This window comes from Grammomys surdaster, unplaced genomic scaffold (assembly GCF_004785775.1).
Source record: "Grammomys surdaster isolate TR1022 unplaced genomic scaffold, NIH_TR_1.0 264, whole genome shotgun sequence".
Lineage (NCBI taxonomy): Eukaryota > Metazoa > Chordata > Mammalia > Rodentia > Muridae > Grammomys > Grammomys surdaster.
The window spans coordinates 7300956-7318032 of NW_021604705.1; the positions used below are offsets into that span (position 1 = coordinate 7300956).

General features: G+C 36.9%; 1 protein-coding gene and 1 pseudogene across 1 annotated transcript in view; one reads left to right on the plus strand and one right to left on the minus strand.

The window, feature by feature from the left end:
• Positions 1 to 17077, plus strand: part of Cacna2d1 (calcium voltage-gated channel auxiliary subunit alpha2delta 1) — a 405712-nt gene that overhangs the window by 44599 nt on the left and 344036 nt on the right. The window lies entirely within an intron of this gene.
• LOC114628143 lies at positions 11418 to 11538 on the minus strand (annotated as a pseudogene).

Consider the following 17077-nt stretch of genomic DNA (forward strand, 5'->3'; position numbering starts at 1 on the left):
TATACTGGTGAACTAATAAATTTTAAGCTCCTTGTGTCTGTAGGAATTAATTGCAATATTTATTTCATATGAAGATATGGTTTTTTTCTGGATTAAAGTTTATTTTTTTCTTTTTTATTTGATTATATTTTGCTTAAATTAAAGAACAAAATACTTTAGAACATAACTTTACTGAGACTCAAGAGCTACTATAACGGAACACCGTTATCTGGAGGCTGAGATTGGAAACACGTGGTCATGCTGGAGGATGAAAGCCCGAGGCCAAACCACTGGTCCATTCAGTCTCAGGTGAGGTCCATCTTCCAGCTTGAAGAAGGATGCTTTACATTATGTCCTCTGTTGAATGAAAAATAACAATTCCATTCTCTTCTTACACAGTTCCTAATTCTATTATGAGTGCCCCACCTTCATATCACCATCACACTGTTATCCCTCTCCAACGGTTGTACCTTCTAATGCAATCACATGTAAGAAGGCTAAATCTTTAGTATATGCATTTTACATAAAGGTACCCAGTTCAGTCTGGCATTCAAACCAAAACCAAAATACTCCCTGATTTTCATCACTAGAAGCACTAATTCTCTCAGTTTTAGTTGAATTGAATAAATAAGAATCATAAGTATATTATAACCACAAAGTAGTTTTTCTATATCTTTTATTGTTTCATATTTTGTAACCAACTGAACTATATATAATAGAAGTATATCTCATATGGATTTGTATATTGTTCCAGCAGCTAGTGTTTCCAACCTAAATTTTAGTTACCTACATGTTCTATTATAAATAGGTAATTTATATGTATCAGGTGCTGATGGTGGGTATATTAATTTGTGTTAGAGAACTTTGAACAAAATGGTAAATTAATGTGTGCTTTGGTGAAGTGGGTATTGATATCAAATTTACTTAATTCAGCTTAGAGGAACTTAAGGGAATGACTATCAGTGAAGGCAAGGCAGACAGAACTCACATGAGGGCCCTGAACAGCATGGTGGAGTCCGCCCTGAAAGCTGCAGCCCGTGTAGTGATTCAGTGAGCTGCCTGTCTTTCAGAGTCCTCGAGGTGCCTTTCCTCTGTATGCTTAGGCATTGAACATGCACACACCATCCCTTCACTTCATTATCCCATGTCTTCTCTGATTATTTTTTCTTTTTTATAACCATGAAAATGTCTGACTTGTTCTTAGTCTAGTCTTGTTTGCTGCTTTGCCTCTCTTGATTTCTGTCTGCCTAAGGGGTCTGGGGGTGAATGATTGAACGGTGAGTAGCTTTTCGTTCAGAACAGTGATGGTACAGTAGAGGATCATACCCATTAGTGTTCATGGAATAGCTAAACGTAGCTCCAGGACCATCTTTTCTCTTTGGAAAGGACCAATGGCCTCGCATTCTCAGTTAGAACTGAAGCGTACTTGTCTTTAAACTTGTCAGTTGGAGAAAAACACTCAACATGAATGAATTATGATTTATTGTCTTTGGGGTAAATGGCAGATGTCTAAATATTTCTAGTGGTTGATTTTACAACTTTGGCTGGCTTTCAGCTTCCTGGGTGAAATGTCAATGTGAGTTCTTTTACTGAACTGAAGATGGTGGAGAGATTACATTGTCATTTTGATAGAAGTAATAGACTGGTCAAGTCTCAACCATCCGGCAGTAGGAGAATTAAGCCATTTTCAGATCCCGTGCTATGTTTCCGTGCAAGAGTGTCTGTAAAGACATTTGCTCCCTTTTTATTTTCCGTAACACAGTAAGTATTTATGGACATCAGCCCTATAATAGACTTTATACCCTTTCTAGATGATTAAACATGTCACTTAATTAGTCTTAATCACCAATAATTCATCTAATCTTTTCAGAAGCACCATTTTAGACATGTTAACATTTATGACCTCACAAAGAGTATTATGGAAGAGGTGGGCCCTTTACATATACTTAGACAAGCAATGACAATCAGAAGGTCATTTTCTGATTTAATGGGTCACTTTCCTTTCTTGTCTAGAGGGCCACCAACCCGCCTACCGCCCCTCCCCTAGCAACTCTCTGAATGGTGTCTGTGAATGGACCACCATGCCTCTGTTTAGGCTCAGCCCTTTTGGCACATGCTTGAAAAGAGCAGGTGCAGGTCAGAAGTGAATGGGACAGCCCAGGATCAATGCTGGGAAGCATGCTCAAGTAGGCATAAACTACTCCGGGAGTGACCTCTTCAAAGAGCAGAACACAAAAGGCTGCTTTAGAGTCCTAGCCCAGCTTGACAGGGCATGTGCATGAGAGGCCAAGGAGGAACGGGGTCTGTTTGCCTTTCACTTTAGTTCTAGTGAATTTTACAAGTGAAGGAGAAGCTGTCAGAATAGCAGGGGACGCCACTAGACTTAACCCTTACCCACATACCGGCTTTCTCTCCCATCTCTATATTGATGAGACCCAGTTTCAATGTAAACTTTATATCTATTACTGTTCACTCTATCTTTTCTAAAGATGGTCTCTTCAATTGTGTTTTTCTCACTTTGGTGGGATTGTCTTGTTATATGATGCAGGTAAAGTAAGTCCATTGGACATAGGATGTCTTACAGGATGCTTACCTGAATGTAAATAGTCATGAAAGTCAGGAAAAGTCTACAGATTTAAAGCGGCAGGGAAGGAAACTGTAAATAAAAGGGAGGGCAGCTAGTGTGCTAATATAATTATGTGACTATGTGAACTATAGTGTGAAAAGTTGAATGTAATTATGTTAATCATTGTAGTTACTCAAAATTGACATGCAAATTTAATTTTTGAGTTATCTAGAAGCAAAATTGGAAGGAAAATGAATTATACATATAATGTATGTGTGCATGTATGTAATGATTGCCTGTATACTGCAGCTGTCTTTCCTGGTGACTAGATTTGAAAGAAAGTCTTCCTGAGAGTTTTCAGCTCAGGGCTTATTGAAAGAATACTAGTTGTCAGCCTGGAGTTTGTAAACCTTCTATAACAGGTAATAATGTCAGATTCAGTAAAAGTACTTCTGTTGGGGATAAAGATATTTCAGTTCAAGACTTTAAGAGACATAACTTTTTAGATTCGGAACAAATACTGCTTCTTTTCTCCAGGCTAAGGATGGGGCAAATACACATAATGTGAGAGTATATTTTCCATAGGACCCTAGAATCTACGTGCTTTTTTTTTTTTTTTGTAAGTATTAACAGGAAATAGAATTATCTGGAAGCACAAGCTGGTGTCATGACAGGTGCTTCTGACATTTCACTTTCCAATCAGTTCTTAGACTATTTTTTTTTAATTTTATTCTTATTCTCTTCTTTGGAGTTGAGATAACTTGAACTTTAAAATGTACCACGCTTTAATGTCAAATAGTTCTTTAAACCGTATTGATAGTTGGTAAGAGATAATGAGAACACATTCTCAATGCAATAGGCAGTGATACTTCAAAAGTCATGTATCAGTGTGGAGAGGCTGGGTCATCAGGGGTGAGTCCATGTGTCAAGGGCTTAGCTTTTTTTTTTTTTTCACTTTCTACACTTAGAAAAGATGAAGCAATGCCTAATGTCCGTGACAGTTCCAATGGATTTTTTAGAAATACAATTGTTTTAATATTTATTTTCATTATTTTAAGTTTGTGTGTGTGAGAGAGAAAGAGGGGGGAGAGGGAGGGGGAGGAAAAGGGGAACAAAGAGGGGGAGGGGAGGGGGAGGGGGAGGGAGAGACAGAGTATGTGCATGTGTCTCAGAAGCCAGATGCATTGGCTCCCAGTGCAGCTGAGTTACAGGTGTTGTAAATTGCCTGTCATGGTTCTGGGAACTAATCTGAGATCCTCTGAAGGAGCAGAAGAGCAGTGTTTTTAACAAGCCAAGCATCTCTCAAGCCCCAAGATTTTAATTGTTAATATAGGATCATGGGAAAACACAAATGAAACATTGTTACCAGCAAAACTTAAAAAAGGAAAAAGGAATGTATATATTGGGGAAAGACAAAAAATAGCACATGTCATTTATTGTTTATTCATTTCATGGATGGATTGAGTAAATGCTAAAATACTGCTTGTGTGTAAAGAATCAAGATCCAGCAGTAACATGGATGGATATAATTCACATTAAAATAATCAACAGGGGCTAGTAAAAAGTGATTATACCATGGAGTAGAAATAAGCAAGGGATGAGAATAAACTTTCATTTTCTCTATTTTTTCTGGTTTTGTTTGAGGCAAGGTTTCACTGTGTAGTTGAAGAAGACCTCAAATGCACCGTCCTAAACTCTTCCTGAGCACTGGGTTTATCTGTGTGTGTCACCACACCTAGCTGGCTGTCTCTCTCTCTCTCTCTCTCTCTCTCTCTCTCTCTCTCTTCCCTTTTTGCAACTTTACATACCATTTATTTCATTTATATTTGCAAAGTTAACAAGTGGTCCAATCAACATATTAAATTTTAAAATTCATAAACTCTCTGAATAGTCAGTAATATTTGAGCATGTTCTGTAGCAGTATATGTACATTCCACAATTTTAAAAGATATAGTTTCTGAGAAGTTTAAATAAATCTTGACAAATTCTATAAATATTATGCATTTTATAAAATCAGTTCATAAAATTATTTTAAGGCTGTATTGTTCCTACAGATTCTCATGATTCTCATTGTTAAATTTATTGGTCAGTAACAAGATGACATACTGTTCATATTTTAACACACCCAGATACAAATACACAAAGAGACACAGACAGACAGACAGACAGACAGACAGACACACACACACGGAGAGAGGGTGGGGGTGGGGAGGGGGGGAGGGGGAGGGAGAGAGTGTGTCATACAAAGACAGACATACACAGAAACACACAGAGATACATACACAAACACAGGCACATACAGACACATGGAGACACACAAAGACTCACACAGATACACACACACAGCCAGAGAGAGAGAGAGAGAGAGAGAGAGAGAACACAGATACAGACACATACAGACACATATGGAGAGATATAGACAAACACGCAGATACACAGACACAGACATGTTCATACACACATGCACACATACACATTTGTATATGGAAGCAGGGTCTCATTGTGTAGTTCAGATTGGTTTAGAAATCATATTCCTGCCTCCTCTTACTTCAGTTGGTTATTATTGGTGTTTGCCACTGAATTAAACTATTATCTATCTATCTATCTATCTATCTATCTATCTATCTATCTATCTATCTATCTAATCTATCTATCTATCTATCTATCTATCTATCTATCTATCTATCTATCTATCTATCTATCTATAGTGAAATGAGGTGTATATCTCAGGGATTATATATGCTAAGCCTTGAAACAGAAATCTCCACATATTTTAATGACTATAGAATCCACACTTGGGTGAGAGTTTGGTGTAAGCATTCTTGAAGGATTATTGACTTGTTCATTTCTAACATCAACCACATATCCTTGTGATTTTCCTTAATCATACATAATCCAAGATGGCTGTAGCTGCCTGGTGGTAATGGCTGTGTATTTAATTACAATAAGGTAAGAACATCAATCTCATTTTCCACTAAAGGAACTTTAGATTTTTATCTTTTCTAGCCTTAGAAGGAAATATTTTTGGAGTTATAAAAACTAAAACAAAACAAAATAACTCTGCTCTTCCTTTTAGTGTTGCCTCTAGAGAAACACAGCAGGGAGTCAAATTTTGACATCAAAGACAAAGAGTAATGACACAGAGCACAAGACAATGCTTTTTGGCAGACTTTGCTGCAAAGCATCTTACTGAATCAAGATTTGGGTTCTAGAGTGCCTAAGTATCCGTGAAGTATCCGTGAAAACTGAGGGCCACTGGAAGGCGTGGGGAGTTAGGACTGCCTCCACAAAGCACTTGTGCCCTCTTCCCAGCTGAATCCTCATGACCTGACAGAGAAGGAGACCATGGCTACTTGACGCTGAGACACACCGTTCTAGTAGCAAATGCAGAAAACACAGGGATCCCTATGCCTCAAGCCATGCTGACTCCTGCTTGTCAGGACTCTTGCTCATCCATGTTTCAAATGTTCACAGTCTGGGGAGGAGTCAGTTTTGACTCTCAAAAAGGTATGTATTTTAAGTTGTAGACAGAAAAACAAAATAACCCTCTCCTTTAAAATTCACGGGATATGTATGCTAATTTGAGTGACAATTTCTAAACAACAAAGATCATTACTGTCTCTAAAGAAAATGTAGGTTCTAGTCCAGGCTAATAAGATGCAGAATCTAACAGATAGTATAAATATATTGATCCAATTGAACTATCATGGTATAAATAGAAAAGCAACTCTGAGGGCTTAATGACAAGAGAGGTTTTTTTTTTTTTAATTTTGTGTAAGAGTAGATATTAGATTTTAACAACTGATGGTATGACCTTGATACCTTGATAGTGAAGAATCAATTTTTATTAAGAATATAATGTCACAATTTTGTACAGTCTTTAGAGTTTCTTCGACAAGATTTGAGTGATGGATTAGCTTCAGTGGAAACTAGGTAACATTTTTGTAATGACATGCTACATGAGAAAATTCAATCGATATTTGCATTAGAGTATAGGTTTGAAGTAGGTAAGCAGTGTATATCATTTAGGGTTGTATATATGCCATTAATGTGGCAAACTGAAGAGTGAAAAACTGTCTTTAAGTGGCAAAGGATTAATAAACCTCCAATCATCGCTCAGCATTTGTGCTAAAATCATATTAGTTTTCTCTCCGCTGTCTTCCATTGTCTATAAGCCAGCATTGTTCAGTACAGCTCGTTTTCTTCCGTTGTGGGCTGCGCTGCTATTGAAAGCAGAATATTGCATTTGTCAATGTCTGAGAAGAAAGGAGGAAGGGAAAATCTCAGGGAAATAGACAAGCACAGGCAGATTCAAAGCTCGTCATATATTCTAATACATTAGATATAGAGGTTTATATGTGTAAAATAGCATGGAGCTGCTCTTGTCAAAATGAGAATACTTTAGCCACCACTGCCCCTTCTGAATTAATAAGGTGCCTGATGTTCTAGAATATCTGTTTTTTTTGTTTATTGTGAAAATATCCTGTTCATATACAAAGGATGGGTTTTTTGTGTTGGTTGTTTGACTTTGACTATAATGTGACCTTTGCTTTTGGGAAGCAAATCAAGGACAATATATATTGTAAACTCTGAGCGTTACAGGGTCACTGGCAGCATTCAGGATGCTTTCTTCTTATGGTTGCAGTAGAGTAAAGCATGAGAGTGGTGCTGTGGGCATTAAGGCTTGCCTCATAGCCAGTGTTAGTGGCAGGTACTTACTGAGCAGCTTAAGCCCTTTAGGAAGATGGAAACTAGTCTACTAAAAGACTGTAGTAATTTAGTAATATATTTCATGGGGTTTAAAACTACAGTTGGTAGTGTGAGTCTTACTGCATTTCTTACCCCCTTCTAAACATGAATTATAAAAAGACAGTCAATTCTCGAAAGAAACATGGGTTTCTCATATTTTTCATGAGGCAGTGTGCTGGAGGTCCCAAAGAACCCCTTCATGATGTTATTTTCTGTACTGCTACCTCTCACTGACAGAGAGGACAGTGATGGGTCATCATTATCACCTTGATGGGCAGCCAGCTTGTTTTCAGTCATTAAGCTTCTTCATGGAGCCAGGGGAGCCTGAGGCGATCACCAGTAGACTGATTTCCACCCCAAGAGACATTGTAGACATGCTGTTTGGAGGTGTAGGCAATTTAAGACAACCTACAATGGAATAAGTAATATTTAGAGAGCACAAAGCATGACGCTACATACAGAAAAAGGAGCACATGCTATATCCACAAAAATGTGTATCTTGTGGAGAATAAACACAAAGAACTCATTACATTTGTGATGCCAAGGCTTTGATTTAAAGCATAGGCAGTCCCATTGATGCTGTGTCTGGGGTGTTATGGAGGGGACCCTGTAGCATGTAGGCAGCCTCTTGGTTCATCTTATTCTGGAGAGTTGGCAGGATTTGTGTAGAGGTGTTGGGTATGTGCTCTGGGAACTTGCAGCTCCAACAGGGGAGATGTGTGGATAGGGCTTGGGAATTTCTTCAGGGGCTAAAAGTTGTAAGACACAGTCCCAGGCATTGCTACTCCCTTAAGATCCTGACAGGCAGTCAGCGGCCACTGCTTTCTAGCTCTCCAGGGGCAGGAAATAAGACTTGTGGCAGTGCCCTGAATTTCTCTGTCACAGATCTCGTGTGTGTCGAAGAATAGATAAGGAGTAAATTCAGCTCACTCTCTCTCTTGAAAAATCCAGTTTTAAAGGTGGATTCCTGTATCGGTGTTTTCTTTCTGTCTTTGATTCCAGTTAAGAATGTCAGTTTTTATCTACATTAACTGTAGCTATTAAAATCTAATTTAATATCCTTAAGAAGAAATCTTATATTCCTTACTTTATTTCATATTTATATTATCTATCTTCATCTATGTGTCTGTGTGTGTCTGTGTGTATGTGCATGCATGTATGTATGTATGTATGTATGTATGTATGTATGTATGTATGTGTCAGTCTGTCTATCATCTGTCATCTATGTTGTGTGAGGAGGCACACTGGTATACCATGGTGTGATTGTGGAGGTTAATGGAGAGCTCATTAGTTGGTTCTCTACTTCAGTCATACAGGTCCTGTGGATTAGGCCACCTCTCCAGGTATTAAAAAACAAGTGGCTTTACCTGCTGAGTCCCAGAACCCAGCATTCAACGTCTAAAACTAGCTACTTCCTTAACCTTTTGTAGAAATCTTTTATTTCCTACTTGACAAATGACTTTGTTAAAAGGTTTCATAGGAATATTCCAAGTCCCTGCACTCAGGAGACACTGGATTCAAGGCCAAAATGGATTTTAAACTGAGGGACACAAAAATATTCAATTGTTTCAGCTTTTCAGGAGGAGAGTTGGTTGTCTCATTTCAGGATTTCTGAGCTGCCTCAAATCATATAAGGCTCATTTAATTGACAAATTGTACAACTGCAATAGTTATGAACCACAGCTAATTTCCAGAGTGTATAATTCTCTGCTGCCCCATTTATATATTTTTTAAAGAATATTTTTGCTTATTGTACTATATTTTAACTATAAACCTAAGTATCAATATTATGGAAAGCACCAGCATATAGAAAATATTTTATTGAGGTATCGTTAGAGGTAAATTCGACTTGTATACTTGTTTGCATTTATTTTTTCATCTAACTATTTGATCTTGTATAACTGATTGGTGACCAGTATCTGTTCTCATTAGAAAAGATGAATGTGCCAGTGACAAAGGTGTGGATCACAGTGGAGGAGGGGTGGGTGACAGTGTGAGTCTGTGGGTGTGCATGTGTGAAATGTCCTGATCTATTTGTACATTTCCCCAGGGAATTCTCAGGCAATTAAGTCAACCTATTACAAATAGAGCCCTCTCTGTATTCTCTGGTTTGATAGGAGAGTGGGTAATTCCTGCTAATGGCTAGTACATCTGTTCCATTACATTGTTTTGTATGGATGCTTAATTAGGTGTCAAGTTGGAGGAGGGGAAATTGTGGAAGCATGAATCCCTGTTAAATGTCAAAGGCTTTCCTTAAATTACCTGTCTTTTTTAGCATACACAAGACACTTTGACAGGCATTGTGCTTTTCTGCTCTTAAAACATTTGCAGTGTCTTGGAGAAGTGTTATATTCTCCTGGGAAGTGAGCTATATTGGAGCTGCTTTGCCTTGAATGTCACTTATGTCTGCTTTCCTGTGAAATGACCCTTGTCAACCTTTAGATGCAACAAAAGGAGGGTATCCCATGGGAAATACTCCTCTCTCTCTCTCTCTCTCTCTCTCTCTCTCTCTCTCTCTCTCTCTCTTTCTCCCTCTCTCTGTTGTTAAATTGTCTTCTCTGAGGGGACTTCCATTAGAAAGTGGTGCCCTGACTCAAATTGAGGCTATTTGAAAATGTGTAACTTTTTTCCCTATATTTGCTCATTAAAGCAAAATGAACCGAACCAGCACATTTACAAAGTAATACCAATACTGAACTTAATTGTAGGCTACATATGTATACATATATGTGCACATGTATATGCGTGGGCTTTAAAAGTGAGTAACAGTGTTCATAATTCTGTGCTTTGTAAAGAGGTAGTAAAAGATTTGTAGTAGAAGGAATTTTATCTCTTCTAAGGTTGTTTATGAAGGTTAAGATATGTTCTTTACATTAAGAACATATATTACATAGTATAGTTTAAAAGCCTGTAAGCATAGTTTTTTAATTGATGTCAATGGCTGGGGTGAGGTTAAAGATTATTACATTTTACTTGACAACCCATGTACATGACAATATGATGTGTTTTAACAAAATTATACATAATGTATGACATTTTATAACAATTAAAAAAGGAGAATTGACAATGTAGAAAAATAAGTGTGTAAAAACAAATTATAATGGCTAAGGCTTGCTTCAGGTAAAATCCAGCTTGTACAATCACTTAATCTATAGATACATGGAGTGTTTGAGGGAACATGTTATTTTTTGTTAACAAAGGATAGGAAGGATTATTAATACGATGTAGAACAATGAATAGACCTGTAGATTATAGCAATTTGAATGAGAAACTATTTTTTCTAACAGGAAAGGAAGCTAAATGGTAGGTTAGTAATATATGTGATTATTCTAGAATGTACTCAGTTTCCAATTTTATATTTCACTTGTTTTTGGTATCTTAAAAAAATCCTACATTTAAAGATAGAAGTTGTATGTGGTTTCAAAAGACAGTATAAACCATTCTAATTCTAGACGTGGTAATACTTAACCACTCATTAATGGTGAATCCTTTGCAATTCAAGACAAAAAATACTATTATATAGTTAAGATTTCATAAATAATTACAAGATTCATCTTTACAAATCATACTTTAAATTTGAGAAATTACATTCTCATATTTTAGAGATTATAAAGTTAAAAGAGCTGTTAGTTTTATACAATTTTTTATGACATTGAATTTGTTTATATTTTGTTTCCATTAGTCAGTGCTAAGTTTTAGAGAATGGATTGTAGATATTTTAAATACAGTGAGAAAGTTCACACTGCTTTCCAGAGGTTACACATGTTTCTAGAGAAATAATTATGTTGGATTTGCTACAATGAAATTGTACATATTGTACATGTCATAGTTTACATTTATGTATATATTTGTTTGCTAATTTTTCTTTTTGAAAATTTTAGTGTGATACAAATTATATTCAGCAGTTAATTACTACTGTAAGGCAGTAAACTTTTGTGTTATATATAACTGTATACTCAAGATGATAATACAAATAATACATGACTTTGGAGATTTCTGTGAATTTACCCAATACAGGAAATTGAAGACTATTTAATTTCATCTGTTTTAAAAAGTAGAATGATTATCTAGCGTAAGGAAAATAGTGATAGAAAATTTAATGAAAGTACATCTGCAATTTTATAATAAAATTATATGTTAAATAATTCCTTGGATTTCAAAAATGTGAACACTATTTTTTCAATAAGCAATAATCGCCCCTCAGATAAACATCACTGGCTATGATGCTGCCACTGCACAAAGGTACTAGTTTTTAATTTTGAATAGAATAAAAGCCCATTTTTTGCTGTAGGTACATACTGAGGGGGCAACTGTTTCAGTTTAAAATCTGTCCCTTCTTGTGAAAAATATTAATTTCCAGATGCATGAAATATTCATTTCTGAACCCCAAGCTCTTGCCCTTGGTGCTGTGGTGGGCTTGTGGCACAATCACAGAGCTGAGGAAAGATGTTTACGAACCAGACATTTCTTTATGCCCTCCCTACATAAGATTGCTAAGAATCCTCTCAAAAATTCTGTTAGTTATGAACTCATATAGGAAAAGCAGGAATACTCTCCAAATGTATAGCTTGAATGTTAGAGTTGAATTCATCATGTTGCTATACTCTTAATTGCGACGAAAATGCTCTTAAGTTACAAAAGTGGGTCCTTTCTGCCTTTCAAAATAAGTGATTTAGCCCTTCAGATACCTATTTTTATTGAATAATAATGCATCATATTATAAGAGATGCACAAAGATAATAAATCATATACAAAATAAATTACAGAGGCCACCTCTTAAGACGCAATGGCTTACTTCTGCTACATTCTCTAATATGTCTATCCTTCTAAAGCATTTTCTGTTTTTTTTATTCTTTCCATGACTATGTATAGAATCAGATATAATAATAATAACTACTCTTACTTTTTTCAAGGTTTTGAAGTGGGTTTTCTCTATCACTCAACAAGGCCTAGAGATCACTATGTTTCAAGCTTGGCTGCCATCTTTGTGTGGACTAAGCTGGCTTTGAACTTGAAATCCTTCTGCCTTCACCTCTCATGGGCTGTGTTTCTAGGCCTGTACCACCATGCCCAGAACCATAGTTATTTTACAATCACACCATAGCCACATACACAAGGAGTGACACTGGAGAATTCACAAAGGGGAAATGGCAGAGTTATTCATGTAGCAACGTCGACATTATTCATTATACACTGGGTGAGTCCTCAATATGTGTTGAGTATTTGTCATTCTCATTGTCTCAGTATGCTTAAATCATAATGAAGAGTTTGATAATTAGATGATTACTTTGAAATAAAGTAGTCCATAATAATTGCATACAGATTTTATTACATCCTTGAAAGAGGTGATAATAGTGAAGTTAGCTTTAAAACATGGCTACATATTTTTCTAGGAGTATTTAAAAGAAGGAACAGTTTTGCCAGAGGTATGCAATGAAATGACTATAAAATTTAGTAGTAGTTAGATAGACACCATACAGCTTGTGGTATCCTATGCTCATAATAGCTTAGCTCTCTAAGTTTTCCACCACATGATTCGAGGTGCATTTCTGCTATTCTTGAGTGCTGAGGTTGAGTCAGCTTGTAGCACAAGCCCAGAATTTAGTAAATGTGCATGCCCAGAATGGGCCTTGGTATACTGACAGTGCCTTGGTATATAGTCCACCCTGGCCTCAAACTCTTTGTTGTTCTGCCTCAGTCTCTCAAGTTCTGGGATTTTAGGTATGGATACCTAGTAAGGCAATATTGATGGAAGATTAGACTGGAACTGGAGAAGCCTGTGACTTACGAATGTTCCTTAAAAAGAATATTTCTAAAGTGTAAATATAATGACTTGTGAATAAATTTCAGAATTTAGAAACAATTGTAGGCTTTAGCTATAATGAGGAAGAAATTTTTAGTGCTTTATTTACTGATTATTGTTTTCAATAGGAATGACATTCCCTTAGTGATTACCAACAAGTTAAGACCAGGTTAGAGTATATGTGATATAGAGTATCCCAAGTAGAGCAGGTTAGAGTATATGTAATATAGAGTATCCCAAGTAGACCAGGTAAGAGTATATGTAATATAAAGTATCCCAAGTAGACCAGGTTAGAGTATATGTAATATAGAGTATCCCAAGTAGAGCAGGTTAGAGTATATGTAATATAGAGTATCCCAAGTAGCACAGTCGTAATCTGAAATACAAAGAAAAGAAAATGTACATTGTTTTGTTCCAAGTCTAATGAAAAGATATTGCTTGACTTTTTGTTTTTTACAATTTCAAATTCTTCATATGGTTTTGATTGAGAAATCAGTCTTGCACCAAAGAGTGTAATGGATTTTAAAATTAATTTTAATTGTCACAGACACAGTGTTAAATAGCACCATCCATGTATATATTAGCTGTGTTTCTCTGAGGAATTTTAACACTAAATGTACAGTGCTGGTCCAAGTTTCTGTAAATGTCCAGGAGTATTCTCATAACTAAAGATGATGCTGGCAGTCAAGTCAAGGCTGTAGGTAGCCAATGCCGATTGGGAGCCGTTTGGCACCTCTAGTTAGCATGTGGCTGGTTCAAAGCTGGCCTTAGGGGCAATGCCAGCAGTCTCCAGTCTTGGGTTTCATTGAAGTTCCTAACACATCTTCATCCCTGCTGCATTTTCTAAGTTTTATTGTCAGGAAAATGTAGTCCTTTTGTCTGCTTCTCACTCCAGATAGACCCCAAATGATTTATGGATGATATGAAACTCCAGACATTTGAAATAGAAATATCTTTTCTATGTAACTTGAAGAGAAGTTCACAGTATTTCTATCACAGGCTCTTTTTATTTATTCTCCTTCATTCTATTAGCCAGTTTTAATTAATAAAATGAAGTTATTCTTCTTTCAATCGAAACTCTTCATCACATCTTGCTCACAAACTGGTTTGTCTATTCTTTTTGCTACCTTGATGGAGACATTTATTTATGTATTCAGTGAATATGTTATTTTGGAGGCCAGCTATTTGTTCCCAGTGTAAAATTTGAGTATGTTTCATTTAGATGAGATTTTCCTGCACAGTGCGTATGTGCTTCTGACGGTAACAGACAGAAAACAAATAAACTACTGAACAGTGCTTTGATTGTTTGGAGAGTGATCAGATTCTAATGTGGAGACTCTTAAGGCAAAGTCAAGTGCCTTTGTGGTTAGGAATGCTTCCCTGAGGGGTTGACAGTTGAATTAAGAAAAAAAGATAGGGAAGAAACAGCATCCAGAATTAGGGCACGGCAGAGAGAAAAAAGAATAGACACAATCAAGAAAACACTTTTCCTCAATTGGGGTAAAATCTACAATTTGGAGATCTGAATCTTCTCCTCCTCAAAGGGTAGTCTACCCCAGCAGACCTCCAAACATGTGCCTCTTAGCTCTCAGGAGGAGGGTGAGCTTTGGAGTTACTTGTCATTTGGTCTATGTGCCCTATGAGAATCTTAGTACTCAGTTTCCCCTAGGTCATTTGCTGGGGTGCTAGGAAGTAAAGACACCCCCAGACAGAATTACAGAAGTCAACCAAAGCCCTTCCTATGTTAGCTTGACTACTGGATTCCTGTCAGTCATTTTGTTAAAGGAAAAAAGTAACTGTTATGGCTATGCAGATGCGTCTGTGCAGGGTCTCATCCCTTATGTAAGCCTCTACTCGTTAGCCACCCAGGATGCATCAAGACACAAGGAACGGCGGGCGGACAGCGAATGCATGAAGACTAGCTTATGGTAGAGTGCTCCCATGTGTCCGGCAAGTCAATAATCAATGGATGTGGTAAGCATAGCTACAGTGAATAGAGACATAAATATTGAAGTCCGTGGCTCTGTGGAGACCAACAGAAGCGTTGTTATGAACAAACGACCACCTAGTCTCTGATCTTCCTTTGTTCAATGCAAACCAGAGTTGCTTGTATCCCATGTCCACACTGAGTGATGTATCCATGAATAAACAATCAATTGACGTTATTTTCCCTAGCAACAAACTGAGTGTAAACAAAAATGGTCCCTAGACAAGTTGTCTTTACAGCTTCAAATAAAATAAACCAAAATGCTGGAGATTTTATCATATTTTAATTTATATTATATTTATTACATTATATTATTATATTTATATTATATTTATATTTAATTTATATTATATTTCATCATATTTTATTTTATATTACTATTAACTGCAGGCATTAAAAGTTAAAGTGAGAAGTTTAATTATTAGTGTATTATTTATAGTTTATTTGCAAAAAGCCTTTTTAAAATAAATGTTCCAGAGAAGCAGGAAAGATTTATTTTGCAATTCTCTTGCCTCAGTTTCTCAATTTTTGGATACAGACCTGAGCCTGTATCTTTTGCAAGATTTCCACACTTATGGTAAATGCTATATTCAGTTTTCAAACTGCCCATTATTTTGAGTCTCTCTCTCTCTTTTTTATAGCTTATTTACTTTTATTTCATGTACATTAATGCTTTGCCTGCATGTTTGTCTGTCTGTGTGAGGGTGTCAGATCCCCTGGAGCAGGAGTTACAGACAGTTGTGATCTTCCGTGTGGCTGCTGGGAACTGAACCAGGGTCTTCTGGAAGAGCACCTAGTACTCTTAACTGCTGAGCCATCTCTCCAGCCCCCTGAGTTTTTGTTTGTTTGTTTTTTGTTTTTATTTTTGTTTTCTTCTTTCTTCTCTGCTCCTTCTGACTCTTGCTCCGTCTTCTGCTCGGGCCCTTTTGGATCCTTACCTTTCCTTTGAGCCCTCTGAATCATTCTCAATGCTTGGTTTCATTCTTCTTCTTTTAGCATCACCTGCCAGGCCCCATGTTACAAATTCAGGGATTCCTGGTTAATCCAGAACATATTATTTTCCCTTGGTTCCTAGCTCTCTGCTTTCCCAAATCGTTTCCTCAGAATAGAACAATTCTGGGCTGGAAGCAGTGGAGTGTCTTGCATTTCAAGCTGTTGTCTGCCCATTCATTCCACACACTTCTGGGTCCATCTGTCACTTCATTGCAGTTGAACTCAAAGACTGTGACTAGGTTCGATAACAGAGCAAAATACTTTTAGGAAAGGTGAATACACAGTACTGTAAAAATTTCTAAAATTAAATTTGTAAACATATATAGCAGGAAAAATGGAAGTGAGGAGTCAGAGAAAGGTTCTAATCTTAGTGGTTATAAGGGCATGAAACGAGATATAGTATTTACTTAAATTACTTAAAGCTGAGCAAGGTGACACATGCCTTTACTACCAGCACTTGAGAGGCACAGTGAAGAAGATGAAGAGTTTGAGGTCTTCCTTGGATATGTCGCAAGATCAAGGTCAGCCTAAACCGCATAGCCTCTTCCCCCTGGGGGAAAAAAAAAAGCTAAACCCCAAACCAAAGAAATAGGAAAGCCAATTCATTTCTCATCCATGGCTTGCACTGAGTAGTTTGAATCTCAGAGCAAGAAATTACATAGAAAGAGGTCTTAATATAGAAAATTCAGTTTAAGGGCAGCCAGCTATAGTTCAGCAGGTAAAGGTGCATGCTGCCAATCTAGACATGATGGGTCTCTAGAACTCACCTGGTGAAAAAATGACTTTCTGTAAGTTGTCCTCTGGCCTTGGCATGTTGTGTGGATCCTCATGTGTCCATCCAGAATACATACACACACAGAAACACACATACATACATACACATACATAAACATACACACAGATGCATACACAGACATACACATACGGACACATACACTTACACACACACACAAAGAGAGAGAGAGAGAGAGAGAGAGAGAGAGAGAGAGAGAGAGAGAGA